This window comes from Tursiops truncatus, chromosome 20 (genome assembly GCF_011762595.2).
Source record: "Tursiops truncatus isolate mTurTru1 chromosome 20, mTurTru1.mat.Y, whole genome shotgun sequence".
NCBI classification, from domain to species: Eukaryota; Metazoa; Chordata; class Mammalia; order Artiodactyla; family Delphinidae; genus Tursiops; species Tursiops truncatus.
The window spans coordinates 3147789-3172693 of record NC_047053.1 but is presented as its reverse complement, the minus strand read 5'-3'; the positions used below and the strand labels follow the sequence as shown (position 1 = coordinate 3172693).

General features: G+C 44.8%; 1 long non-coding RNA gene across 1 annotated transcript in view; it reads left to right on the top strand.

The window, feature by feature from the left end:
• LOC141277416 (uncharacterized) overlaps window positions 1–19686 on the top strand; it is a 28671-nt gene extending 8985 nt beyond the window's left edge. The window contains exons 3-5 of the long non-coding RNA XR_012328794.1: window positions 5911–5978; window positions 14135–14349; window positions 17944–19686. This is a non-coding gene — a long non-coding RNA (uncharacterized lncRNA). The remainder of the gene's footprint in view (window positions 1–5910; window positions 5979–14134; window positions 14350–17943) is intronic.
• The last annotated feature ends 5219 nt before the right edge of the window (window positions 19687–24905 follow it).

Here is a 24905-nt window from a genome sequence, read left to right as displayed (position 1 = left end):
CGCAGAGGGGGAGCCACCTCTGAAATAAGGACATGCCTGCTACCACATCAAAGACAAGGAGGGGGCCTCACATTTCCACGCAGACTGTGAAGTCAGAGGCCATCGCGTGCTAAGCGGTCACTGCGTGTTAAATGGTAGACAGCACGCACGTGCAGACAGTCCCGTCTGATAAGAGAAAGCACAGACTCCAAAAAGAGAGTGATTGCAAAGCATCGTGAAAGCAGGTGCCCCCTGGTGGTCGCGTTCTCCACCAGAACATAAGCTCCAGGAGGGCAGGACCTGGGTCCCCTCACCGCTGCATCACCGATGCCCGGACCAGTCCTGGCACCAAGACAATGGCTCCACGTGCCACTGCAAGTGGGCTGGACACAGAAGACCCCGGGGTAACTGGGCAAGGGGAGTGAACGGAGCATGGCTTTCTGGAGGGAAGGGATGGAGAGTCAGCTCATACAGGGAGACATGAAGAGGGACAGGGAGGGAGAAAGGAAGGATAAGCTCCAGGTAAAGCCAATCACCCAGGAGAAGGACCAGAAGATGACAGGGAACAGCAAGAAGAGGAAGGGAAGAGAGGCTGGGGCCCACCTGCCGGGGGCAGACGGACTTATAGGCACCCAAGTCAGGGTCTTTTTCGTAGTATTACTCAGAAAAGCTATCATCATTTTGAGGAGGTGTATAGTTTAGCTTAAAATCTCCCCAAAGATTCCAGTGCGGAGAGAAAACCTGTGTTTGCTGAGTGTGAAACGGTTCAGCATCTCATCAAGTGCTCAGTGATCCCCCTATGAGCGGACGACTTGATTTCTCATCGTAATAAACCTTGACTGAAAGACTCCTGAAATTCAGAGGCGTGAGACCTCAGGAAAGTCCCTTGACCCCTGTTTTCCACCGAAGACCCTTATGCAAAGAGAAGAGAACGTGGGATCAGACCATCCTTAAGGCTCCTTCCAGCGCTGCTCAGGAACCCTAAATGGGAAGATCTAGAATTGCCCTTTGTCCCCTGTTTAGCCGATCCAGCTTCCGTGCTCAAAGCAGAGAGCAAAACCCAGCATCTAGGAGGTCCTGGGAGGAAAAGCTCGGACTGCCGTTCTTCCTCCAGTGTTATGCTTGGCAAAGACGTTTTGTGAAAATGATACCATTGATTTTCCCTATTTATTTTTTTCTCAAAGACTTTCATATCAAACAGAACAAAAGAAATGAACTCACCACCGTTTGTTAAGGTAGTTCCAATGCAGATTATCTATGGGTGCCTCAACTTTAAGGACCAGATGTAAATACAAGTCTATTATGTGTAAAAACTAAGTCAGTGACCAGCGTGCGTATCAAAATCCCGTGCCTGTTACACCAATCTGCTTCCAAACACACCTTGAATGTGTGCAGCAGATAGAGGATGAATTTCTTCAGCGTACTGGGAACGGTTGCTATTTTCTAATTCAGACCTAGAAAATGACCCCCCAAGTGCCCCTTTGGGAAGAGACAGAAGATAAACACAAAAACTTCCGTGGAGCCCGGTCATCACAGCCGGAAAGTCAGAAAGGGCTGAGGCATGACCCTGTCCCCAGAAGCCTCATTGTGGATGTGCAGACAGGAGAGCCGAGAATTCCAGTGGGAGGGACCCAAATGGACCAGTGGAGATTGTACGAGGCCATGAAAATGCAGCACAAGGCGAGACTAGATGGTACCAAACACCGGGATAAAACACTGGTGATGCAACCTTTTCAGCGATGGTAACTCATTTCTGCTAACGCAACCAATGAATGGCTACTCTGGTGCCGAAAAAAATGTCACTTAATTGCATGAAAAAAACGGTTCAATTAAAAAAGTGGGGGCAAAGAAATACTGTTTAGCAGCATGTTAAATATTTGCAGATAAATGAGAGGGAGCTGTGGGCGACCCGCATCAGGTCACTGTTATTTCCAATACTTCTGGCAATGGCTTCACTAGGGTGGCCTTAACGTTCTCTGGTCTCATGGAAAACTTTCCTTTTTAGTCGATCCTTACCGGGATTTCCTGTAATCCTAATACAAGCCCCTAGCAATCCCATTGTACCATTCCTCCTATGGGAGATAGATTTTCTTCTTCTTCTTGTGTCTTCTTATCAGTTGCTTCTGATAAGAAAACTGAATCTTAAGAGAAAAAAAAGTGCAATTCAGAAGAGCCTGGGAAGTGAGAGTATTACAGAAATCATCTCAACTGGTTTCAAATTGGAGGTGCTTTTGAGCGAAAGCGCTAACTCAGTCAGGAGGTTAGGAGGTGGAAATATGATTCATGTAAGGCTACCGCATAGAATTTAAAGAGAAGAACCTTAAAGGAGAGGCGCTGAGGGGAGCCTTGGAGTCCATTTCTGTGAAATCTGGTGCGATGGAGTTGGGGATATTCAGGAAGAGGTGGGAAGACGATCGATTTATATGCATTTATAAGATGCCATTTAGGGTACAGTTGAGGTGGGAGAAACTGTAGTGTAATAAGGTCAATTCAAACCTGAATACAATTTAAAGGGAAAACAGCCCAAGACTATGACAACTGGGTCTCAAATAAGATTTACACTCAGAGCAGATATGCTTGATAGCCATCTGTTAAGAATGATGGGAAGCTAATGTGTTCTTTCTTTTTGTCCAAGTGACCAAGGTCCGACATGCACTGGTGGAAGCCGATAGCACCCCCAGATGCAGAGCTTATGGGGGAACCCTCTGCAGACACCCCTCTGTTCTTGGAGGCTAGGATTTGGAGGGCAGAGCACGCCTTAACGATCACTTGCTACCAAGCTCTCTCCTCTGCGAAAGGAGGCCCTGAGCAGGAAGGTCTTGGAATTTGTGGGTTCCCCAGTTCCCCTGACCGTGCTGGCACAGAGGGTCTCGTCTTCCTGTGAACTCGACCCTCGTGTTATTAAAACCCTTTCTATTCATTCACTCATCAGCTATGTATTGAATGGCTTACCGTGCTTACAAGGCATTGGAGGTAAAACAAGGAACCGCTCCTGACCTCCTGACTCTTGGGATCAGTGGGGAAGATAGACATTTGTTAATTCATAAAAATGTAAAGACGCAACTGTGATCAAAGTCCCCGAAATAAAGAACTTGGTGCTGGAATTCGGTCTAAAAGAAGGGCCTGCCTCAGTCAGCGGTATCAGGAATTCAGCCGAGTGGTCTGAAAGATGAGTAAGATTAACCAGGTGAAGAGCAGAGGGTTGGACATGCCAGGAAGAAGGAACAGCATGTGCAAAGGCTCAGAGGTAGGAGGAAGCATGCCAAATGGTAAGGACTAAAAAAAAGGCCGTGTGACCAGAAGAGAAGGCAGAAGGGGATTCTGGAAACCTAGGTGGGACCATGGCAGCCTAGAACTAAGGTAGCAAGCAGCAATGGATTTGAAGACAAGAGGGGAATTGGAGAGAAAATGGAAGGGATTTGATGATAGATTAGTCCGGGCATCAGTTGAGAGAGAAGAAGAGAAATCAAAAATGACTCCTATGTTTTCAAATTGAATCCTTGAGCGGTAACATATATTGATTTGGGAAAGCCGCGTGGCTGTGTGTTGTGTTGGGAGGGGGAGGGTTTTTTCCGGGAGGAGGAAAATCAGGAATATTGCTTTCACCATGCTAAGTTCAGGTGTTCTCTGTGACACCCTAATGAATGAGTCAGGAAGTAGAAGCAGATTTGGACTCAGAAGAAAGGCCTGGGCTTTAGAGGAAGATTTGAGAACAACCAATATGAAGATGGTACTTAAATAGGGAAGAATTGAGATGCTCACCTAAGTTCAACCTCTAAGCCTCAAGGAACCTCAACACTTAGAAGTCTGATAAAGAAGGAGAAACGAGCATAAGGGACTTAAAAAAAAAAAAAAAAAAGAACCAGCTCAGAGAAGATCTTTGAATCACAGCAGCCAAGAATATAAATGTTCCAAGAAGGATGTAGCCATCATCAATGCCAAATGCATCTAAGAACATTTTTTGATTTGATTTGTTTGATAAGGACAAAGTGATATCCACTGGTTCAGGAAGCGTGAGGTCCCTGGGGCACTTGGCAAGGTGTTTCAGATGTATGTTAGGGGCAAAATCTCTAATGTGGAGAGTTGAAGGATAAATATGGTGGGGTAGGGGGTGATAGCATAGAGACAGCCTGTGTGAGACAACCCTTTGGGGGATGCTTGGCTGCTACGGGAAGAGAGAGGATTTGGACTCAAGGAAAGTTTGGGGTTTGTTTATTTTTAATGAGTTATACTTACTGTTTGTTTTTATCAGTGGTGTGTTGGTAAATGTTTAACCACTGGCTCTCTGGGGGGAAAGCCCTGATTTATAGCATCAGCCAATCTCTGCAGTGTAAATACTCTCACAGGGGTTGATTTCCAGCTACCGATGTGATATCGCTGGATATAAAGTTGGAAAGAGATGCTTGGAATTGGTTTTTACAAGCCAGTGACATCTGGTTCCAGCACAGCCCTGCTCTTAAATGTTTGCATTTTTAAAACATCTAGTTCAGAGCAAAGGATTCACAGTGCAGGATATGGAGGCCAAACCAAAGGAACAAAATCCTTGCAAATGAGAGAGAGAAAGGGACTGGAGAACAAGAGGGAAGAGGGAAGCTGGCCTTTGCCAAGAGGAGGAATATTCCTCCAATGTAAAAGGAGTTAAGGAGGAAAAGGGTGTAAATGAAGATGCTGAGGGAATTCTCGTCTGGCCTTTCTCTAGGTACTAGGTGCCAGGAAACTTTAAGTGCTTTACATACATTATCTGATTTAATTCTCACAGTCATCAGAAGACAGAGATTTTATGAGGAGCCCTTTTCACAGATCAGGAGACTGAGGCTTGCAGATGAATGGTAACTTGGTAAAAGTCAGCCAATCAGTAAGATTAGAATCCAGTCGACCCTACCACAGAACCCATGCTCCTGCCCACAGGGCTGCCTCTCTGCACTGCTTCATAGGCCGGAGCTGCTGCAGCTATTTTGTCACTAGGAGGAGAGAGCCTGCCTGGGAAAAAAAATCAACCAAGCCAATGCCAACAAACAAGAAAGAGAAATCAAGTCCTGATCATTTCATTTGAACCTGTAGATCAAACCATGCATCAAGCTAAAACTACCTCTGGCTAAGAGATGTATGCCAGTAAATTCTCTCTCTCTCTCTCTCCTCTCTCTCAGCTTCTGCGAATTTGATCTTCCCATTACTTGCAACAGAAGAAAACTTAACAAACACAGTAAAGAAATACAAATATTTCAGACTAGAACTTTAGAAATTCTAAATACAGAATACATTGCAGAATACATTGCAGTGTTAGGAATCAATATCGTATGGATCGATACCAGTGTACAGCTCATCCGTGTGTGGATTACAGCTGTTACATGTACAACTCATGTGTGTGAGTTTGGTGTTTTCAACATTATCTAAGTTATGCTAGAATCAAAGGACCATTTTTAAAAAGAACAAAAATATTATAAATAGCAATCAACCAGTACAAGCAACCAGTCTGCATCAGTGAAACTTCATTTCCTGTACCCTAGAAGTGCTCCTTTGTTTTGGTAAAGGACATCCTGCAACCTGATATGTGAGGCAGCATGATCCCTTCACGCTTGTAAAGTACAGCAAAGATCACAATTCCTGAATAGAACATAATGCTTCTAAAGAGAGATGACCTCCTGGAAAGAACCCTGAGACGGTAATGCCCTCCCAGAAATATGAGACCCTAGACTTCACTGTTGTTACAAAAAGACTCTTACCTCGACATTATATGGGATCCCTGACTGGGGTACCAAGGCTCTGTTTAGCAGAAAGTGAAAACAAAAGAGTAACACAATGAATCACTGAGACGCAAATCTCTCTCTTGTAAGCCAAGGTCTAGTTTTGCTAGTAATCCAGCTCTTGTTCTGAATTGTTGACTAACTGGTCTCACAGCCTTTCTACCCTCCCCCTATCCGAACCCTCCAGGCTTCGCCCTAACTCGATTGCCCTGAGACGGACGTGAACACTACAGGAGAGACCAGGACAGGCCGCTGGTAAAGAAACCCCAACCCCTGGTCCCATTTGGCCCTGGGTCTTATTGTCCTGCAGAGCCTGAGCGGGGGTGGGAATTGATGTTCTGGGGCCGGGGGATTATGCCCGCGGGAATGATAGCAATTATGCTAATTAGGAGACCTCTTTGTTGTGAGATTTCCAGAGCAGGAAGCAGCTTGTGTTAGAGACTGACAGTAGAAGTCCTAAAAATAGCACGCCCCCTCAGGTGTGCCCCAGGGGGTGACGACAGAGATAGCTGGGAGGTTAATCTGGGAAGAAAGCAAATATGCTGGAACCAGAGGTGAACAAGCAGTAACAGAAGGTCTAAGATTGTGAACCTCGTGAATCAGAGAGCGGAGCGGGGAGGGTTGTCCCGGGCTGGGGGTGGGGGAGGGAGGCCGTGTTGGCGGCGAGGGGGCGGGGCAAGAAGGCAACACACGGCAAAAAAACATCCTTTCTGGAAACTTATGCGTTAAAAAAAAGTCAAGCCCATAACTAATTTTAAACAGCAAAGAAAATAAAGACTGCACAGTTGCTGATCAGAAACGAGGTCAGTCAGTCGAGGTGGGCGGTGGTGGGCTGGTGGAGGGGCAGATGCGCATGCGTGCTGCATCTCCAGGCAGGCGTTGGACCCGCAAGGACAAAGGTTTGAGCAGATGCTGCCGCTGGGAGAAGCTGCGGCCCCGGAGGAATGAAGCGCCCCCTCTCAGCGGCAACTCAAAGGCCCCATCCGGGCACCCAGGAAAGTGCCTTAAAACCTGGGAACACAGAGCGCGCTGAAACGTTTCCCCACACTTAGACGGAGGGAAGAAAACCACTTTTTTCTCTAAACTTTATCCTTTTGCTGCAAAAGATCAACGTATAAACCAGAGGAAAGAGACTACTGGTTTACCCAAATTAACCTTTAGTTGAAAGGACATCTCTTCCTGACCCAGAAAATGAGTAATCACCTTTTTTTTTTTTTTTAAATTTCCAAAACCAACCCTTCTCTCTGCGCAGGAACTTCTCCCTCTGTTTCCAAATTTGTTTTTTTGTTTTCTGGTTTTTGTTTTTCCCCTAAAAGGAAAACAAACAAAAATCCTCTTTGCGTGAACTTAAATGCCACCTCCAGCCTCAACTCCAGTTTTCTGCCTCTTTTCACAGCTAAGGGTCTGCAACAAACAGGCCATACACACTCCCACCACTTCCTTACTAGCTCTTCAGCCTTAACCCTGAGAATCATGACTCACATCCTCACCTCTCCACCGAAACTGCTCTGGGGGACCTCTGCTCCCCTCAGCAACTGAACTCAACGTCTTTCCTCAGGTCCCCATCACTCCTGGTCATTCTGTGACAATCAGAAGTGTTGTCTCAGAACAGTCTTCCCTTGCCTCGGTGATCCCTTAGCGGTGTGGTTCTCTAACCACTGAGATACCCTGCTGTAGTGCTTCTCACTCAGTATCAGAATTCCCTGGGGGCCTATGAAAGGCAGATTGCTGGGCCCCAAACCCAGAGCTTTTGACTCAGTAGATGTAGGCGGGACCTGGAATTTACATGTCGAACAAGCTTCCAGGTGATGCTGGTGTTGGCGGTCCAGGGACCACTCTTCAAGAACCACTGCTCCAATAGGTGTCAACCCAGGCTTGTCTTTAAAATTGCACAGGGCTGAGGTGCTTTTAAAGGTACGATGCCTGGCCCCGACCCTGGACCAATATAGTGAGAGTATCTGGGTGAGGGTCTGGGCTGTCTCTGTGATTCTGACATGCATGACTCTGTGATTGACAGTCTCTACACTTACTTCCTGTCCCAGTTTTACTTTGTCATGTCAACCTCCATGGTGACCGTGTGTCGGGTTCCGTCCCTTAGATCTTAGCCCTTCAAGTTTGGTATTCTCTCCCTGCATGCGGGTGGGAAATTAGGAGGCCTGACCTAACGCAGTGGCTCTGGGGAAAGAGACAAGGTCAGCTTTGAGAGATATTTGGGATCTAGAAATAACTCTTCTTAATGACCAATTAAATGTGGACGCTGGAGGAGACAAGCAATTCACTTATTTAGTAGTAAGTATAGAAATAATATTTGCAGCCCTTTTCACATACTGGGAAGACCACAGCCAACATCCCACCCCAATAGTTTTCCAGAAATATTACGCCAAAACTTGTGTCCACCAGATGGAAAATACTCATCTACTCAGGAATCAGAACGCATAATGCCCCTTGGCATCTTGCCCAAAAGGTAATTAGGCCTATGTGGAAACAAAGTTTTGTTTTTGTTTGTTTGTTTAGCATTCTTGGAGGTTTCTTTTCTTTCTTCTCCTGATAAATCCAAACATCAGAAATAATACCACACTTGCTGTTTGCTTTTTGAAGTCTGTTTTCTTTCTCTCCCCACACATTCACACAGAGCTTTTGTCTTCCTTTTCTTTTACTATTTTTTCCCTCTTTGCCTTCAAAGTAGTCATGTGTTCCAGGAATGCAAGATGGAGCAATGTTAAAACATTTATCTATAAAATTCATTACAACAACAAATTAAATATGGAGGCAGTGAAAAGGCATTTGATAAATTTCAGGAACCACAACTATTGCTGAAATAAACAGAAATGCCTCAAGCATGATAATGACTATTATCAACACCTAAGATCAAACATAATATTAAATGTAAAATAGTAAGCAATCTCATTAAAGCCAGAAAGAAAAAAAGAGATGCCTTCAAGCATCATTTGTATGCAACATTGTTTTGGAGGTTCTAGCTAATGCAATAATAAAAGAAAAGAAAATGAGTGGTATAAATTTGGAAATGAAAAGAGTAAACTATCTTTATTTATAGATTATATAACCATATGCCTAGAACACTCAAGAAAATATAGTCTTTTTTTTTTAGAAATGATTAGCATTAAAGGGCAAAGTTGGATTTTTTTTAAAAAAAAAAGATTAATAAATACACAAAAATGCAAAAATTGCCTTTATACTACCAGGAGTCATTTAGAATGAAAAGAGAGTTTTTAAATTCCATTAATGATCACATGAGAAACTTTAACTTGCTAAGGGATCTACGTGAAGAATAGAAAAAGGTCTATGTGAAGACTACGATGAAAAACGTAAGGTCTAAATCAATGGATAGAAAAGCAACATCACAACAAAGTCAATCCTTCTCAATACAAATTAAATTAACTTCCCATAAAAATCATAAGGGCTCTTTAACGGAGACGGGCAACATGATTTTCAATTTTACGTTAAAAATTCATGGGTAAGAATTGCTAAGAAAATGTAGAAAAATAAGAGGAGGCACAGAGTATATGTGAACTGGTGCAATCAGTATAGTTTGGGACTGGCACGGGACTGGTCAGAGGCAGCAGTGGAAAAGAGTCCAGAAAGAAATCCAAGTATATATAGGAACTTAATATATGATGAAAGTGGTATTTAATTCAGGCATGAAAAAATCATTTATTTTATAAATGAGACTGGAATAATTGGCTGTTCATCTGGAGTAAAACAATTTTAGTTCCTTACTTCGGGCCATAGACAAAAATAAACTTCACATGGATTAAAGATCTAATGACAAAAAAAAGAAGAGGAATGGTGATTACTGGGAGAAAATTCAGGAGAAGATTATCTTGCCATTGAGTGAGAAAGTTCTTACTAAGCAAAAAAGAAACTCACAAGCCATTAAAAGGCTAAGTACATTGTATTCCAAAAATCAACAATGTCTAGGGAGGGATAGATTGGGAGTTTAGGATTGACACGTACACACTGCTATGTTTAAGATAAAATGCTTGTCCGTGAAAAAAAAAATCAACAATGTGTAAATGGCAAAAGACACCATTAAAAAAAGTCAAGGGGCCTATAGATTGGAAAAAATATGAGCTGAGAGTCAAGAGTTAATATTCCTGTTGTACAAAGAAAGAGAAAATAATTTTTTACAATCAAATAACCAACAGACAAATGGGCGTGGAATAATAAACAGGAAATATACTCAAGGGAAAATGCAAAGGGCCGATAAACAGATGAAAAGAGAATCAGACTCACTAGCAGCACAGGCGGACACAAATTAAAGGGCAAATAGGATGCCTTTCTCCACCTTTTTTTATTAGAAAAAAAATGAACGCTAGCGAGGTGAAGAAGGAGGAGGACGGTGATGACATAGCTTACTGTGCTTACAAGGGTCCAGCCGCTGTTCTGAGCACTTTACATATAATAGCTCATTTGATTCTATCAGCGGCCCATGAGGTTGGCTCTATTACTATCCCCACGGTATAGATGAGAAGACGATACACAATTCTCATAAAACAATACTTATCCTTACCACATTGAGTTCTCTGATAATTACTATTCTGTCCTATGTTACTTTACTTAAAAATCGCTGGTCAGGACCCAGTAACTTAATTTTATGATACACAAATGCTTAAGCCCACAGTTTGAAAAACACTGATCTAGAGAGATGTTCATAAAATAGTAAATTAGAGTAACAAGTTTCTGAGTAATGTGTGTACTGAAATCTCATTTATGGAAGAAAAAAAGGAAAGGAAGGAAGGGAGGGAGGGAGGGAGGGAGGAAGGAAAGAAGGAAGGAAGGGGGAAGGAGGGAGGGAGGGAGAGAGGAAGCTGCGTCGTGTATATGAGTATAGACTCTGTAGTAATGGGTATGTGTATTCAGGCAGAAAAAGGAAGGGGTCACACCTTTCATCATATCATCATTCATATCGGTTACCTCAGGGGGTTGGACAAGGTAGAAGAAAGATTTTTCAGCTTTTCCTTGTACATCTCTGTTTTGTTTTCAAGCTGCAAGAAAGAATCCTTTGCTTTGGGGGTCTTTAAAGAACAATTCAACAAAACTGGGACAAAAGAGTTTTGCAATCTGTAAATTTTTGTGCTCTGGGATAAAACCTAAGTTTTTTAACTTTCTTGCATCTCGTGCTTCAATGGCCCCCATTCAGCATTTGGTTCCCATTTACTAAAAGAACAAATCTTGCAATTCCACCTATAAAACTTACTGGGAGAGGGATAAACCTGATTACGGTGTCTTCTTATCAAGCGAGAAGGGTAAGTTCTTATTCTAACCTGCAGTAATAATGCAACTGAATGAAAGGGAAAGGATCTCCGTGGAAAAATACCCAAGGAGGCTTATAGGAGAGAGGTCTAATTCCACTTGAATGAAGTCTCATTCATTCATTCAGCATGTACCTGATTTGATTTATTTTACCTTAATTTTCCATACCAAAACTGCCACCTCTCTTTCTAAGTACTTTGTACCTTACATGAAATAGCCCATTTAATTGCTGGGGGTTTCCCCTATAAACCAGAAGGTTTAGTATGTCCTTTAGACCCTCCTCTAACTGAATTGTTCAAGATTCTGGAGGCTTATTCAGTTCAAACATCAAATAAGCCTGGTTCCTTCTTCCAAAGTCTAAGAGAAAAAAAAAAAAATTAGAATTTTCTATCAACTTCCGTGGTGGTTGTTAGTGCTCTGTGCCAACTCCATCTTCTGGGCTCACACTAGGACTGTACTACCCTGCACACTTGGGGTTAGATGCAACTACAGGTCTGGCTTTGACAAATGAAAGGAGTGAAGAAGCAATGGCTCATGTTAAGATCCAGTGTGTGAATTTGCCTCACCCTTTTCTGCCTCTGTAACGAGGGAAATAATCCCCATCAGCCTGTCCTCATGATGGTCATACAGGGGGTGAGAAATAACCTGGAGTTGTATTATGCTGATGAAACTTCAGGACTGCTTGTTACCACAGCATAACTTATCCTATCCTGACTGATACACTCCATGAGCACAGAAGTCTTAACTGCAAACTCCTGACATGCATTACTAGTAAGACCTGTACCTTGACACCAAGGGGATGTTTGTCCACGGCTGTGGTGCTGTCTCTGCTCTCTGGGAACCTGCCAGAGCCCAGTGGGCTTCGTGACTATAATATGTTTAGTTACACTCAAATTCTGAACCATTGTTTTCACTGAAGGATTTGGGGGGGGGGGTGACAAAGAATTGAGAATAAAGAAGGGATCAGTGATGTTTGTGTACAAAGGGAAGGAAGGAAGTCAACAGCCAGAAAGGTAATGAATACTTAAACATTTTTTCTGGGAATTCCCTGGCGGTCCAGTGGTTAGGACTCTGTGCTTTCACTGCCGAGGGTGCGGTTTCAATGCCTGGTTGGGAGAGTAAGATCCTGCAAGTCGTGCAGCCAAAAAAAAAAAGCAATAAAATTTTTTTCTGCCCATTTGGAAAAAGGCCCAACTTCCTGTAATCTGAACAATGAACAGAGTCTAAGAAGGCAAATCCTCGTGCTCTTGAAGTCATCACCACCTTCCCTTCTGGAATGGCCAGTCCGAGACGATATTCACTGTAGATACAAAAGGCACCCAGAAATCTGCTCAGAAGGGTGGTAGGGTTGATGAGCTGTAGAGAGTGTGGATTCTCTGTGATTTCTGTGCCGAATTAGGAGCTGAATTGAGATGCTCTCACCCTAATTTGAAGTGGTCTTTTGAAATCAGAACTTCTGGCAAAAATAAAGTAAAACCACAAATTATACTCAAGGCAAAATATACTGTAGAGGTATCCCAGATCCTTTGAGAACCATGAAAATAATCGCAGTTCCTAGAGAAACGGCTCATCTGTATTAGAAGTACATGTACCCCCACGACACTGTCATGAGAGGCCCAGGGCTGCTGGGATAGAAATACTTCTCGTGGGGAAGGGCTCTGGAGTAGACTTCACGATTTGGATCACGTGTGCACACAAAGTTGCCAGATATTAAAGCCTGTATGTCATGCCATGGTTCTATGTAAGGAAAAATCGATAGGAACCAGACTGTTTACCCATCCTTTTATTCACGTGTTCCATAGACTCTCCCAGGTACCGTGCAGAGCACCAGAGATATCCATATTTAAAAATAACAGTGACACAATTAAAAGGCAGTCTTTGCCTTTCCGATTGTAACGAGAGAAATAACAACCTAATAATATAGAGTAAATATATTCTAATAACAGACCTATGAAAAACCTGCTATGGTCAGATGGAGAAGAGAAGGAAAAACTGACATCTGGGTTCACAGAGCTGGTAAGAACCAGGGATGAATGCCACTTACCTGAACTGGGACACAAGAGACTTAAAGCACGGGGTCCCATCTGTTAGCGACTAACGCATGATGTTGGAGAAATTAGGTGTAGCCTGTAGAGCTCTAGGGTTGTCATGATACATGTGTTTGTGCAGATGTATTTATGTGTTTTAACTATCAATGCATTTGCTAGGCAGAAAAGATTTGCACCCAGAGCAAAGGTAAAAGACCTCTGAGAGAAGAAAACACACACAGGCTCTCTTTATCTTTCCGTCCACGTTTCCAAATAACAGTGCAATTTCCCTGTCCTGTCTAATTAAGTTGATCTTAAACAGACCGTGATTTCGAGGGAAAAAAGAAAACCAAGTCTTTCTAACAGTTTCAAATCATTTATCTTGATTAAAAAGACAGTCTTTAGTCCAAACAAGCCTGTCTTATTGAAACCTGCATGAAGAGTAGGCCTTCTTCCTCAGGAATAGATGATCTGTACTTTCTATGATTCTTGATGAGATTGGAGTTAAAAGGATATCTTGGAAGCGCACACAGAGATCAGGACATGGTCCTATCTCTGTGTTAAAAGGAAACCAAAACCAACCAGCCCAGCAAAGAAAACTTCATGACCCTACAGACCCTCTACTTATCGCACTCTCTCCTTCCCTTTATCCTTGAAAGTCATGCTGGCTTCTTTCTTCCCACCTCATTCTTGTACCTGCAGCCCACCTGCAGTCAGACGCCACCCTGCCCCTCCTCCCAAGCTGCATCTTCCCAGGTCAAGCATCTCTTCTTGTTGCCAATTCCGGAAATGCTCTCTGACCTCATTCTAGGTGCATAAGTTCCAGAGCTGGACACTGTTCTCTCTTCCCTGGGCTCTGGGACACCCCTCCCTCTGGGTTTTGCTCCTTTGAGAACATGACCTGTTTCTCATGCCCCTGGAACTCTGCAGAGGATTTTACGTACGTCCTTATTGGCATATCACAACATCCCTATGTTATGATTGTCCTTTTACAGAGGAGAAAACAGGTTCAAGGTCACAAAGCTGGACCTTGGCCATATTCATTGGACTGCTTCCTAAGGCCATGCTCTTTTTTGTTTGTTTGTTTGTTTTTGTTTGTTTTTTTTGCAGTACGCGGGCCTCTCACTGCTGTGGACTCTCCCGTTGCGGAGCACAGGCTCCGGACGCGCAGGCTCAGCGGCCATGGCTCACGGGCCCAGCCGCTCCGCGGCATGTGGGATCTTCCCGGACCAGGGCATGAACATGTGTCCCCTGCATCGGCAGGCGGACTCTCAACCACTGCGCCACCAGGGAAGCCCAGGCCATGCTCTTTGCCACTATAAACGGTGAGGACAGGAAGAGCCAGCCCTCACTGACCTCAGCTGATAGTTGTCTTTGTTTTGAATTCTGCCATTTGAATGAAAAAGATACCTTTAGCAGGACATAGAATTCCTGCCAGTGCATCCTATGCGGCAGGTACCGGAAAAGCTTTGCATAAGCTCTCCCTCAGGTAATCAGCAAAACAAGCCATGAGACCGTTACTATTATTATCCCTGTTTTACAGTTAAGGAAACAATGGTCAAAAGAGTTTGCCCCAAACCACAGAACTTGTTCGTGGCAAACTCCTCCTCGGGTAAGAGGGACTCCAAAGCAAGTGCTCAGAACAGACGCTCTTCTCCCCAGCACCCCTGAGGGTGCCTCCCCCATGTCCTCCTGGGCCCTCCCCCATCCAATCCTCTCCCCCTCCCTCTGTCTCCTGGCTGCACGCTCTGTCCAAGAAAACCTCAACCACACATACGAAGTCACCCCTGCACTGCCAACCCTAAGTCTGCATCTCCAGCCTCTTCTAGCTCCAAAACCATCCATCTATCTCACCACGACAGTCTCCATTTTCAGATTCCAAAGTCATCTCAACCAAAGGGGGGAAACGTCAAAAGAAAAAAACAAACAGAAACGGGATCATCTTGCCATCAAAACGTCAAAGCCTCCCTCCTGGCCCTGCTTCCCCGGTGAGGGCATCCCCATGTGCACCATCAATCTGGCAAGAAATATGAGTCATCCTTACCCCCATCTCGTCTTCTCACCAAGGTGGTCCCCAGGTTCTCTTAGCTCCATCTTCCCGTAAGTGGCATCAGCCCCTCTCCTCCTGACTCACCTTGCTCCCACCTGCATCCACCCTCATCTTATCCTTCCAGGATTTCTTCCATGACCTCTAGACAGTTCTCCCTGTGGCCGACATGGCCCGCCTCTGACATGGACACCTCCAATGCTGCAGAGCATTCTTTCTAAATTTTCTTGTCATCTCATGGACTCCCACAGATTTGTCTACCCCACCCCCACACACACACATTTGTCACACTTGTGGATCCAGTTCCAGCTCCCCTCCCAAGCTCTACGCTGAAATTTCCAACTACCTACAGGACATCCTACGTAGATGTCCCGCTCGGGACAGGCATCTCAAAACAGGAGTCAGCAGGTGACTTCTCCCTATGCAGACATTCCCTACAGGAGTCTCTTCCTCTTTTATAGCCCATCTCAGTTGGTGGTACCACATCGTCCCAGTGTCACAGGCTCAACACCTTGTCAGCATCTTAGACTAAATCCTTGTCCGTCGTTACTATTTCTAAAGCATCTCTCTTCCGTGTCCTTGTCACCTCCGCTGCCAACGCCCAAGTTCACTGACAGGTCTCATCCCCCTTCAATGTATCCTCTGTCCGATGGCAAGGATAATCTTTCTAAAGTATACATCTTACCATGCATCTTCCCATCTCAAAATCTTTAATGGTTTCCCCTTGGTATAACACAAATGCACAATGTAAGTATTAAGAGAAGATTGTTGAAAGTTGAGGAGAGATGAAAATGGGGCAGAACTACTCAGGAGAGGCTGCCCGGAAGGTGAACTTGGAGTCAGATTTGGTGGAGAAGGAAGCAGAGACGTTGTCGAGAACAGAATGAACGGGCATTCCTTTCTTATCCGAACACTTCAGAAATTAATGGCATTTAAATGAGAAAAATGGTATTTGTCAGACTTCCTGCTTCAGAAGACTAACATAATAGTAATGATTTTTGACAGTCTAAGTATTCCCACTGAAAAAATTGAGGAACGAAGCAGAAAAAAACTGTTAGACTTTTGTTGTCAGCATTTCTATGCTGTTGCAATACCCTTGCATTGATGATTCCAAGGGAAATGGAAGTGTGGACAGTTTTGCTACCGAGAAACAGGCCAAATATTTAGCACTTGAATGGAAGAGTTCCTTTTGACAGTTGCAGACTTAGAACATATTTGAGTATTTGTTGCAGGAACACGTTTGGAGATGTTGCCAGGCAGAATCAGGATCCCCCCAGGATCAAGGTGGCAAAGAACTATTTCAAATGTTTTGTAAGTCAGTGAAGTAGACCCCAATCAATTGGCAAAAATCCTTGGACTTGTTTTATTTCAATTCCTGTATTTTTGTGGGGCATATATAAGGGAACGATCTGGTTTTGAAACTGTCCATACCAAAGTAATGTAACACCCAGCTCAGCCTAATGTTACATCAACGTCTAAAGTAATTAGTACAGAGAATATAAATTAGATGTTTTTTTCCTAACACTCAAGGGACTATCTGAAATGCAGAACAAGTGTTATTATCAGAGTTATATCAATACACTAAAACTTTAGGACATTTAAGCAACAATCTCATTCCTTCCCACGACTACCAAATGCGCAATCTTTGGAAATGTTATAAAAATAAATAAAAATAACAGAAGTAAAAGTTATTTTTTTTAAAGCATCTGATTATATGAAGGTGACCCATTCAATCATCTTAGGAGACAAATTGATAACCAAGGTTTTTTTTCTCAATTAATTGATGGAGACCCAACTGCTCACATTATCAGGAAGTCCAGGGTCACCTCCTTGAGGTCTCCTTCCCCCCACACACACACACACCCTCATGTATTGTCCAAATCCCCAGGCAGAGAGAGAAATGGGAAGTGTGACCAGTCCCCTAAGAGGACCCAGGCTGGGTTTGCCATTGTTCTCATTGCTGCCACTGAACCTGGTCCCTTAAGCCTTGTTCTGCCCCAAGGAAGCATCCTGCCCTTGGCCACGGCCCTCAACTACCTGGTTCCCTGTCCCGAGATTCCCAGGCTGGGCCTTGGGACCAACTTGCTCAACCACATGGGGTCACTGGGTATTGAGAGGGGTCACAGCATCTTCAAGGACACTGTCTGCTTCTACTCAGGCCAAGGGGGACTGGAGGCATCTTTTGATAAGTAGGTCATCGCAATGCCCCCAAGTCCTGCTGCCTAAGTCAATGGAGGCTTTGAAAACTCCTGGAAGGACAGATGTCAAAACGCATATGTTGTTATGTCCACATGGTGAATCTGGACTGATCTTCATTGTTCTTTTAGTTTCTGTCTTTTCTAAACACCTCCCAGGAGAATGTATTACTTCTGTAACCAGATTTTTCGTGCTAGAAATTTTTTTAGAGAATAAAGAGGAACTGTCATAATGGTCCCTGGATTGTTGAACAAATACCTGTTGAGCGTTTCTTACATGCCAGCCACTTCCTAGGCACCAAGAATGCATGAAAGAACAGGATGGCCCTACGTTCTACTAATTCATTAGCAAATAAGTAGAGTGTAAATTGGTCCTGGTGGGCACGGGTGGAGGGGTGGCCACCAACCTGAGAAGCCATCCGGAAACCATCCGGTACAGAGGAGATACTGTACTGTCTTCACTTGTTTTAGGAAAATCACACCAACTGTTGGAAAGAAATTCATGTTTATCTTGCATTTCAGAGTAAAACCCCATTACTTCTGAAATTATCTATAACTAGGCTGATTTATCTGTTAAAAATAACTTTTAAAATGTGTTTTTTTCCACTAAATTCAGGTTGTATATTGGCATCTCTCCTAATGTTTGTTTTTCCCCTCTTCCCCCCCTCACCCTCCAGGCTTCTACTTTGCAACCCAGCCTGCAAGTGCCCCTCGCGCACAGAGCAGCAAGTCACCACGGTGACTCTGGCCACCCATCCCACAATGCAGAGCCGTGTGTCAAGTGGGTCACAAGTCATTCTTCACCTGAAGCTCGGGCTTCAGAGGCTGGGGCTCAGAAGAATCCCTTTTCACTGTGCAGAATAAGAGTCTCTGAAATTCGCCTGCCCCTGGCAGCCTGGGTACCGCGGCTGAAGGTTTCCCTGTTGAAGCAGAGCATCTGACTCACCACGGAACACCATCCACAGCCACGTTTGCTCCGCTCCTTTGGAAATGGTCCAATTGACTTTCTTCTTCTTTTCGGGTTCTCAGACGTTTCCCAGTGTGATCCAGGGTGTCCCAGGAGGCCCCTTCATGGCTCATCCAATGTGGCCAAGAACCACACCCTGACACAACTCACAGCACACACGACAGCTCTCAGCGGTGCTTCAGAGAAACACAAAGAAAAGAAGGATCAGAAACCAAGGAGAGAAACCTGTCTATTGGAGGTTCCCTTAATGAGACACCAGAGGAGACCCTAAAAATGGTCGTATAATAAAGAGCCCCAGTGGTTGAGCTTAACCAGCTTCTGTACAACACGTTTCAAAATTCTTAAAGAAAACACTGCTCGAATTTAACTGAAAGGGTCCACATTCTGCAGTTGAAAGCTCTCACCACGGCCTGAGTAAAACGTCCATCAGTCGGCCTCTTGGAAAGTGGAAAAGATCTGCCCAGCCCAGCCCTCTGGTTCCACAGAGATGACGGACGAGGCGGAGTTTTGCTTCGTCTCCTGAGCCAAAGAGAAGCTGAGAATGCAGGGTGGTCAGTCTTCAGTTATCCAAACCTGAGAGGCAGGAAGACACCCTTGAACAGAAAAACGCCACCAAGTCCACGCACTAAATCTAGACCAATTCATTCCTAGGAGCGCCCTATCACTTCTATTTTAAGCAATTCTAATAAGACTGATTATCTAGTTTTCCAACCCATAGCAGATTAATCGAGGCAGGGATGCTGTTAGAAGCAGCAACACTGAATTAAAAATAAAAAATGACACACGTGATAAAAGTAACAGGTGTTGGTGAGAGGAGAGATTAAAACGTTTTTCAAAAGTGAACAAGGGGCTTCCCTGGTGGCGCAGTGGTTAAGAATCCACCTGCCGACGCAGGGGACACGGGTTTGAGCCCTGGTCTGGGAAGATCTCACATGCCGCGGAGCAACTAAGCCCGTGCGCCACAACTACTGAGCCTGCGCTCTAGAGCCCACGAGCCACAACTACTGAGCCGGCGTGCTGCAACTACTGAAGCCCACACGCCTAGAGCCCGTGCTCTGCCACAAGAGAAGCCACCACCATGAGAAGCCTGTGCACCGCAATGAAGAGTAGCCTCCACTCGCCACAACTAGAGAAAGCCGGCGCGCAGCAACGAAGACCCAATGCAGCCAAAAATAAATAGATAAAATAAATAAATTTATTTTTTTAAAAAAGCGAACAAGAACCTCCAACACAAAGCAGTGCAGGCTCATTGGGGGAAGAGGCGAACTATTCTAATCCCTTGACCCACTTCTAAAGATTCCACAATAACTGATACTCATGAGGAAGCCTCTGGGTGGTAAATAGCAAATACACTTGACATTCAGTATCCTGGTCCAATGAAGTGGAAGGGGTGTGCCTCAGACAATTTCCCATCAAAAATGATCATGTAGGGAGAGCTGACTGCAAAGGGGCACGGGGCGGGGGGGGGGGTGTCGTTGAGGTGATGGAGCTGATCTATATCATGATTAGAATGGGGGGGTGTCACATGGATGTATGCGTTTGTCAGTTCATCGAACCCTATACTCAAAGGGATGCATCTTATTGTAAGTAAATTGCACCTCAGTGAAATTGATGTCTTTTTCTTATCAGTATGTTTTATTGAACTGTAGCTGATGTATGATGTGTTAATTTCTGCTGTACAGCAAAGTGATTCAGCTATATACACATTCATCAGTGAAACTGATTTCTAAAGTAAAAACAAGGTTCAAGTTAAAACTTGGCACTTACGGGGCAAGAGTCTACCATCTGGGAATTCACTGATAAATGCAATGCCAGCTTCCCTGCTGATACAGGCTACTTACATTAATTCCAGATACATCTATGGAACCTTCAAGAGGAGAAATGGACTCTTTGGAAACTATAATCCAGGAAGGTTAAGAAAAACTTTCTTCCAAAGTGTTCTTGACCGACCTCAATAGCTTTTGCTGCTTTTTCTTTTGTTTCCAATTCCACAAAGGCAAATCCCTTTGTATTTCCAGTAGACTTATAATGTGGTATACTTATATGAAAAACATTGCCACATTTCCCAAATATTCTTTCAATCCAACTGTGATTAACATTTTTGGGAAGTAACTCCTATGATAAGTTTGAAGCCATATTTAATAAAATAGTAAACCTTGAAAGAAAAAAAAAAACAGAGAGAGATACATCTATAGGGCCAGCCACTGTGTTGGGTCCTGGTTTGCAAAAATTGGGGAAATATACTCCCTGCCTTGGAAAGGCTCCTAGTTTGGTGAATTTAGTGGCTAAAGGATGTATTTACTTTCAACTCTACACGCTGGGATCTGGCGTTGGCGGAATTCAGGACCACGGAGTATCTCTGACATGGGTCATGCTTGTCCCTCTCCTGTCTGGTTTGCTGACCTGCACAATTCCCTGCTTTTGGGAAAAAGCCCTCACTTTCGAGCATCATTTTAAACAGGGATCATTTCTATACCCTCACCAAGCAAGAACCCCCAGGGACTTGCTGGCAGAGTGGAATTCCCTCTAGATGTTTGAGCAATAAAACAGGACTTGTCACAAGCTGTCGGAATCCAGTAGCTTTGAAACCACTGATGCAGTGAGAGAGGAGTCGTGACATTGAAATCATGCCGTAACTCCCCAGACTGGGCCAGGAGAAACTGTCTCAACACTAAACATTCTGGGACTGTCTCTGAAAATCTATGGAAAGTGACAAACAGGAACAGATTAGAAGGCTGAAGAGAATAGCATCGTGGCCAGAACCTCTATTCAACAAACACATATTTGTTGAATGAATGAAGAGAATACAAACTTTAGCTCCCATGGCTACTTTATAATAGAAAAGGACTGTAAAGCTGAAACACTGACAAAGTGAAGGGATTCAGTCCCTGCGTGTGGGCAGCCCTCTGTGTTTTCCCTCCACCCAGTCCTTCCCTCCTCCAGCCTCATCCTGATTGCAAAAGGTACACATGCTTACTCAGAGGCCACCTGGAAGTTTCTGTTTGTCTGGGGACCCGGAAGGAACCTCTTGCCCAGAGCTAAGCCAGGCCTGTTATGCAGGACAGTGTGTCAGTCAGGGTCCCAGCAGGAAAGAGAATCTAGCCCAGGCTGTAATTGCCTTCATGGCGGGAATGCTCCTGGGGGTGTGGACACGTTTCAGGGAACCAAGGGGGGGTGGCGAGGTACCCAGAGACTAGCAACAGACCTAGGGTCACCAGATTCAGATAAAAAGGTGGGATGTGCAGTTAAATTTGGATTTCAGAAAACACTGAATAGTTTTTTAAGTTATAAGCGTGTCTCAAATATTACACGTACTTAATACTTAAAATGATTGGTTACTTACCTGAGATTTAGGTTTAGCTGGGTGTCCTGCGTTTTATCTGCAGCCCTACCCAAGCCCGAAGGTGTTACTGGAGCCCAGGAGGAGGGACAGCCCTGCAGGAGTCATGGCCATGGGAGGACACTTGTCAGAAATAGAGCCAGGGCAGCGATGAGCTGGGAAGGAAGACAAGACCTCTCTCTCCTCCTGCCCTCTGATCCCTCGGGCACCTCCCACTGGCTGAACACAGTCAGAGTCCAACCATCAAGAGGGCACAGGTCTATAATCCTTAGGTGATGATCTCCCAAGACAGAGAAGTGAGCAAGGAAGCATTCGGGTATTCTTCTTCTTTTTGCTAAAAACCACCAGCAAGACCAGATTCACAGCAAGTATTTGCAAACAGTGGACTCCAAGCAATTATACAATAACAGTAGTGTCCAGGTTTCACAGGGACATATTCACACCCAAGCCTCTTTCTAACTGCGGATGTATTCTGCCCACAGGAAGCTGGGGACAGTATAATAATGAGCAAAGGTAGTAAACGGCTTCTTGCACGGGTGGGAACTTCTTGTTGGCATCTGGGAACGATCTTGAGAGAAAAACAAGTGATTCCTTTGGCCATCCTTTTGCTGGAAGTTAAAAACCAAACACTGTACCGGGTTTAATTTGCAATCATCGTTGAAAGAATCAAGCATGTGGGGACTCCCAATTTTTTTTTTTTAGTAGAGATCGTTGTGTCATTATAACTCAATTCTTTATCATTTCTAACCTCTTTGCCCTCTCCAAGATCGAGTTAGACATCAAGGGCCTAAGAGTAAAGTCACATAAAGACCCTTAATTTAAGGAAGTGGGTGGAGGGAGAAGGGTCTGGAAACACTGGGGAGGCATTAGGCAGTCACCCAGGGTTTTACTTCCAACTCCCTCTTCGCTCAAGTCACCCAGCTTCTCCAGGGCTTAGTGTTTTCATCTGTATAATAAAGGGGTTGGTTTTGAGCCACTTAGGACCTTTCCTGACCTAGGAGTCCCTGAATCCAGTTTCCCGATGTTTCGAAAACTCAATTCTCCATAACCCCATGGAGGGAGAGTGAACAGAAATCTTATCCAACTGTCAGCAAAAGTGGTTTCACTATTGAGAATTAACCAAGGAGACTGACCAAGCCCGTTGGAATTCACCTTCCATTCCGCTGAGATTTCTCCTTCTGGCTTCAAGAGGAACCATCATTATCGTAGGAAGGTAGATAAGAAGGAAATCCTTCCTGAGTATCTATGACGGGCTATTCCTCACATAAACTCCAAAAGGGCTTTATTTCATCAAAAGCACAAAAGCCCCAACTTCTAATGGGCAGAGGATCCAACCAATGGCCAAAGAGAGAACAAAATGGGGAAATCCCTGTAGTACATGGACCACCTTCCTGGAACCAGTCCTCTTAATTGGAGCTCATATGTTTATTAAATGCTGTGTCCCTTCACGTTCCTTGTGTTCAACGGTCCCAAGAACAAAGTAAGACATCTTCGATCATTTTCATAAGAATATAAGACTCTGTCTATACCCTCTCAGGGAGGGCAGGAGAAAAGGTGTGGAGGAGTTTAGAGGAGTATCCTGACACTCTGTCCAGCTCCAAGGAAGGAAAGGAACACAAGGGCTCATCTCACTGCTCTCCGACTGAACGGCGCCATTTCTACGTGGAAATCCAATCGATGCTTTTCTGTCCCAGCGGAAGAGTTCCAAATGCCTCAGTTGTTCATCTCTGTGTCGAATTCACAGCCTAGAAAGGTCCCATAAGCAGGAGCTGACCCAGGTTTGCAGAGGGCAGAGGGGGCAGAGGGGGCAGAGAAGGCAGCCTCCCCCTAATGCGTCCTTAGTAAACAAAAAGCAATATGGGCTCATATGCAGAAACCAGTTTTCAGATGAGCCCACAGAAAGACCCCATCTAAAGAGTAAGTGTTCGAAATTCTCACAAGCCATCGGTGTCCCAGGGCAGTGGTCATGGTCTCCAGCCTTTGAAGCCGGCAAGGAATCTAAGAAGCCACCTGGAGTTTCCACGGGGGCGGGGCGAGAGCCCCACAGGACCGTGTGAACAGGGGTACTGCAGGCATTCGCCCTGGGTTCCCATCTATAAAATCACCAAATTTGAACAGACAGCTGCTGTTCAGGCTCTTAACATGGTATCTAGAGGGAGATGCGGAGCTCTCCTCGAGCTTGCAACCTGGCCGTCATTCTGATGAGCAATACAGTTGAAAGAACAGGTTGGAAAGCCAAGGACCTGTCAGGCTCCTTTGCACTCCGGTGTTGCCAGAAGGTCTATAAAAATGTCATTGTCTCTCAGCTGATGGTGATTATATTCCCCTTTACATTGGCTGTTGGTAATAAAAAAAAAAAAAAAAGCAAATACCATTTTTGCACTGCTCTGGCCTTCCTCTGGCCTTTTTCAAGCAATAATAGACTAAATATGAAGAGACAGAAGTCATTACTCGGCGCTTTAACTAGTGCCAAGGAAAATGAATAATTAGGGAAACATTACTTGCGAGAAATGTACACGGTTGCTTTTAAGTTGGAACCAAGAGAGGAGCTCTTTAAAAATATATCATTTCCCCTTTATCTTAACATGGCATTCGGACTCTGGCATAATATATTAGGGTCGCTACTGTTTAGATCTCAGCAGAAAAAAAAAAAAAATGCTTTGAGTTTCCATTATCCTATTATACGTCCCAAATCAAACAGAGACACAGAGGAGAGATGAAGAGGGTGGACGGGGGATGCAGCCCTATTTGCACAGTTTCCAGATCGTCTAACAGAGCAGATGATGTTTGATTTTGGTCCCCTGGGACAGCAAGGCCCCAGCACGGCTCTCTGACTCCCCTGGAACTCAATTCGATCCTTCAAGTTGCCAGGAGGAGGCCCGCCCAGGTGACCTAGCACGTGCCTGGGCACCTGAACGGTGCTGGGCAAGGTGGTCCTCCCTGCTCTCTGTGGCTCTCTCTCCCTCTCACCCCATCTCTCCTCCTCCCCAACCCCTGTCTGGGTCTTCAGCCTCCCCTTAGGCAGGAGGAGCGGGCAGAGTTGGCACCAGACACAGCAGGACCCCCTCCACCTGGCCTCTGTCCACGTAGCGATATTGACCAAGTAGAGAGAACAGGGCAGGCGGTTGCAGGCTCAGCCTGGGGCAACGACAGAGGTGGTCCTGAGGCTCCACAACCGGAGGCAGCGTGAAGCCAGAGTGCGCCCAGGCTCGTGAAAGTGAAGCTACGATCAGAGAGACACCCTTGGTCCCTGACACTGACTCCGTGTTGGTATAGATGAAGCCCGAGGCATCGTCCTCGGGAATTGTTTGACTCACTTGGTCAGACAGAGA